Genomic DNA, 5,353 nt, shown 5'->3' with positions numbered 1-5,353 from the left:
AAAAAATTATTAAAATTAAACTATTTAAATATATAATCATATTATTACAAATAAAATTAGAATATATAAAATAAAAATTAGTTAAGGGTATGATTATCTATTACTTTTTAGACAAAATCAGTTACAAGATTACGTATAACTTTATATTAAATGTGAATTTTGTAAATTCAACCGTTAAATTAAAAATATTTTACTCTTAAATCATATATACAAAATTTTATATTAATCGAAGATGACTTTTTATAAAACAAAATTAAATCTGTCGAAAAATTTATATTTTCGATGAGAAAATTTTTGTAGGAAAAACTATATTATTGATGAAATATTTCAGACAAATTTATATTTGTCGAAAATGTAAGAACTAGTTTTAAATTTGATATGAAAATATTATGATATTATTAGATAATATTTTAAGTTAGTATTTTATTAATGGTTGATAATTAAAAAATAAAACAAGGATAAATACATTTTTTGAATTTTATATGTTTGATTAAAGATAACTTACAAAATAACTCTTGGTAAAGTTATTCCACTCAATAACTCATGGCGTGTGTTGAATTTTATCGATCCAATTAATTGTTAAATCAAAAGTTATTAAATTTTACTAATAATTAATATAAAAAATTAATTATTTTTTGAATAAATTATTTGCTAATTAACAATATAATTGAAACATTAATTATTTTAAATTATTTAACTAAAATCTTATTGACAATTTACTATATGATCTTAATATTTTTGTATAACTAATATCTGGTTTTAAATTTGATATGAGAATATTATATATAATTAGATAAGATTTTAAGTTAGTATTTTATTAATAGTTGATAATTAGAAAAAAAAAACAAGGATAAATATATTTTTTGAATTTTATATGTTTGATTTAAGGTAAATAAATATATTAAATTAATTAATAATTTATTTAAAATATTAAAATTTAATTTATAAGTATGTAATAAATAAATATTTATAATTTTATAAATTATATTATCATTATAAATCATAAAATAAAATAATTTAAATTATAATTTTAAATAAAAATAAGTAGATGTTAATTATATAAAGTAAGTACATATAAACAAATAATAATAAATATATTATTATTATTAATTATTATTATTTGTAATATAAAATTATTATATATTATTATTACAGTACAAATATGAGATTGTATATTTGAGGATGACTTAAATGAATTAATTTGTACAAGTTATACTGACAACATACATATACATTTCGGTAGCCTACTCATCAGAACTTCACAGTTAAGCGTGCTTGACCTGGAGTAGTACAGGGATGGGTGACCTTCTGGGAAGTTTCCCAGAAATTGCACAAATAAGGATAAAACATGCTAAACAATGAAATATCGTGAAATAGAACCCTTGAGAGGCCAAATATGAGAGTTGTTACATTAATAAATTTATTAAAATTAAAAAAGTTATAATTTTCACGAAAAATTCCTTTAGGGTAATTTCCCACGGATAAATCCGTGGGAAAATCCGTCGGAAATGCACTATTACCCACGGATTTTTGGCATTTTCCACGGATTCTGGCCGTTTGTAATAGCGAATTTTCTTGTAGTTTATTTTATTCTTTTTTCCTTCATCAAATATGGATAAATTAGTCACATTAAAAATACGTAACACTTACACTATACTCACTAGGAAGGTCTATTTTGTAGGTAATATCATTAATTTTGGACAACACTTGGAATAAATCATCTCCTCATGGCTAAATCTTGGATTTCCTTTGTGATGGAAACCTCTCCTTTCTTATATGCACCTAAACTCAATCAGTAGCACTACAAAAAAAATAACCTATGCCTACAGACACTTTACCTATAAACCTGAATTAGTGTAGGTAAAACTAAAAAAAAATTTACCTACAAATGTTTAATGTAGGTATAACTCAAAAATCTATACCTACTTTTGTTTGGTGTAGGTAAAACTCAATACAACTTAAAGTTCTCTTACCAATAGATTGTCAATGTAGGTAAAAGACTTCAAAGACTTATTAGTTATTACTAAAAAAAATTAGTCAATTAGCAGCGATTTTTTTCTAGCGGTTTTAATAAACCGACAAAAAAAGTTGTAATTCTAGGGTTTATCTTGACCCCTACAAAATAATCCCACGATTGTCTTCAAGGTCACAATGCCCCTCTATTCATCTTCCATACAAAGAAACCCTAACCCTAGCCCCAATCCTTCTCACGCTCGTCGGTGGAAGCTCTACGATAGCGATCGCTCAGGCACTGGCGCGAACCTCGTCATGGGCCAAGTCAAGATCCTCAAGAGAGGCAAGAAGTTAAGCCCTGATGACGCCCGCACCGCTTCCCATTGCAGGAGTGTTTCTAGGGTCTGGTCTTCGCTCCTGCCTTAGGCTGTGCAGTGTTTGAACGTCGAATTGAAGGAGTTTAAAGGCAGAGAGAGGTTTGCATCGTAGAATCGATTCGAAATTCATTCAGATAGCGTCACTCTCCGATCTCCAAATCCCTAACAACTATGGTGAGAGGATTGCTCAACAAGCTCGTCTCTCGTCCCTCTCCGTGCCGGAAAGTGGCAGCACAACAAGCTCCGCCGCCTCAACATCCATGAGTACCAGGTCTCTCTGCGTTCCCCGCTCTTGTTCTTATCATTGCAATTTACGAATCGATTCCAATTTCTACGGAATCTGTTGATTCATTTCGCTCTTCCGTTGGTGTATTTCTTTTCAATAATAGTAATAATAAATCATTTTTGTGGATGACGAATCTGGAGTTCCTTGAATGTATATTTTGTGGAACCGTGGATGTTTATTTGTCGAAAATCTTTTGATTTAGTTGATTGACGAGCGTTGATTATGGAAACCAGGGCGCCGAATTGATGAACAAACACGGAATCAACGTTCCGAGAGGCGTAGTTGTTTCCTCTGTTTAAGAGGTCAGAAAGGCCATCAAGGACGTTTTCCCTAACGAGAAAGAGGTAATTTATTTCGTAACTTGATGTTCACAAAAAGCACCAAGAAGTGGATTTTAGAATTGTAAGGTGCGTTGTGTTTGTTTCCATTAATTCCTCTGCAGTCAATGCCTCTGATTCTTCTTTGTCTCACATGAAGGTAAATAATTTTGTTACTTTTGTTGGATGCTTAAACATAAGACAGTTTCCACCCAAGTAATCATGTATTGTTCTTATGAAACTATGATGTGCAACAGCTTGATGACTCTGTTCAAGATGAAATAATGGCAAATCAGCGGATGATCCCACCTAGCTTATCTTAAGTGAAATAATGGCAAATCATGTATTGTAATTTGTCTATTTTTTTTTGTCATCCAGGGCCGCTTCTCACTTGAACATTAATCTTCAAATGAATTATTGGCCATCCCTTTCTTGCAACCTACACGAGTGTCAAGAGCCCTTATTTGATTTCATCTCCTCTTTGTCAGTCAATGGAAATAAAACCGCAAAGGTATTTTGTTCTTTTCCCTCTTTCTTTCATATTTTTCTTGTTATTCTATTTAAGAAAGAGATCCTTTATGCTTGTAAGCTATTGCCTAAAAGAAACTTTGTAGCTTGCCCCCCATACCAGCATATCTATAGCAAAGCGCAAAAGAAAATATAGTCTGGCATACTACTCCCTCTATACTTATATGTAAGTAAAGAATACCAATTACACACAAATTAAGAAAGTTAAATGTATTTGATTTTTACGATTTCATATAAAATATACGCTACATTTTCTAAAATATCTTAATCATATTTATCTTAGATAGTACTCTCATTATTGTCTTAAAGATATTTTTGGATTAAAAATATTAAATAAAATTGACTTGTTTGAAGTTTGTGTATATTTTAGTCCCAAAAGTTTAAGCATTTTTTTGCTTATATATAGTTCTAGAGAGAATATCATGAATTTTATTGTTCTATCTAGATTTTCATTTGATCTTGCGTACAGGTGAACTATGAAGCAAATGGCTGGGTTACACATCATGTTTCAGACATATGGGCTAAAACATCACCATATCAAGATCAGCCCGTTTGGGCTATATGGCCAATGGGTGGAGCTTGGCTTTGTACCCATTTATGGGAGTATTATATTTACACAATGGACAAAGTAAGTTCTGGGTTTTCAGTAAATTATCCTACCCTTCATTTAAAGCATTGACTCAAACTGATCTTGTGAAAAGAGTTGTTTAGGGGATTTAACCGTTTTAGATTTCCTCAAGTTATTGAACTTACTGATGATGAACTGTCATACTCTGTAGAGTTGCCTATTTAATGCATGCCTAACTAATCCACTTCTATTTTAATGGCATAACTATATGGTTGACTTGAAATATTGAAAGTTGTTATTCATCTTCATGTTGTGATGGGGTTCTTTATAACCAGTTGATCTATTTTGGGGTATAATATGTTTTATGTACACAGTAAAATTTCAAAATTAATACTAATGCAAAATAAGGCCTTGTGCAGCTACAGTGATTAATAATTCCAGGAACTCAAGGAGCAACATGTTGTACAAGTATCTGCCTTTTCGGAGATTACAAATTTGAGGTGAAGGAATACGAATGTTCATTATTTGTTTTTTAACGTTTTGATTTGAAATTATAGTGTATTTTCCTTTTGAAATTACGAGTGTTATTTGTTTTTGATGTTCTGATTGTTGAGAGACCTTTAAGAAAATAACCAAAAGCAAAATTGTAAGTGTTTAGTCTTAAATTGAAAAATATCTCACGACAAGCAATCACCACAAACTCGCACCTCACCACTTCCTTCTATAACATAAACATATTTAAACAAAGTAAGTTTCAGATTGTACTGGAAAGCAACAACAGAGTCAAGAAGACAACAACACAACTTTATTTACTGTCTTCTACCATTTTTAGAGCCAATGCTTCTCTCAATCCCACAACAACTATTCTCCATTCTCCCAGGCCTTGCTTGCTCAACGGATATTCTATGAGTTGTCAGGATTCATAATTTTCCATCGCCACAGCCCTAGTCTGAATCCCTCAACTCTTCTCCCTTCTTCTAAGCCACCTTCACACAATAGCTCCACTAGGATTTAGACAATCACTTCCCATCCTTCGGATAATTTTGCGAAACTTCAACAACTGGAGGCTTATTTTTCCCACTTTTTTGGTTTCCTAAAACAATTTTATATTACTCATCCAAATAAATCTGAGTTTTGAAAATTATTTTCAAGACAGGTGTTTAAAAAGCAAACCGCACAAACAACTCTTTTACATTATTTTGTAACTTAATGGCTAGTGGTAGGAACTAGCGTATGCAAACTACTTTAAAATAATTTTTCTAGGGGTAACAGTATGCTTTTTTGTTTCTGTTGCTTACTTTATATAATCTTTGACTTCTATATC

The 5,353-nt window shown here is 30.7% G+C and overlaps 1 long non-coding RNA gene across 1 annotated transcript; it reads left to right on the top strand.

Moving 5' to 3' along the window:
- The first annotated feature begins 258 nt into the window (after nt 1-258).
- Nucleotides 259-4,964, top strand: LOC145953952 (uncharacterized). The gene is made up of 3 exons (XR_014431168.1): nt 259-2,601; nt 2,850-3,444; nt 3,931-4,964. It is a non-coding gene; the product is annotated as an uncharacterized LOC145953952 (long non-coding RNA).
- Nucleotides 4,965-5,353: the final 389 nt, after the last annotated feature.

The sequence above is a fragment of the Cajanus cajan genome, chromosome 1 (assembly GCF_000230855.2).
Source record: "Cajanus cajan strain Asha chromosome 1, NIPB_CcT2T_4, whole genome shotgun sequence".
NCBI classification, from domain to species: Eukaryota; Viridiplantae; Streptophyta; class Magnoliopsida; order Fabales; family Fabaceae; genus Cajanus; species Cajanus cajan.
The sequence above is the reverse complement of the archived record's forward strand: the minus strand, read 5'-3'. Positions and strand labels throughout refer to the sequence as shown.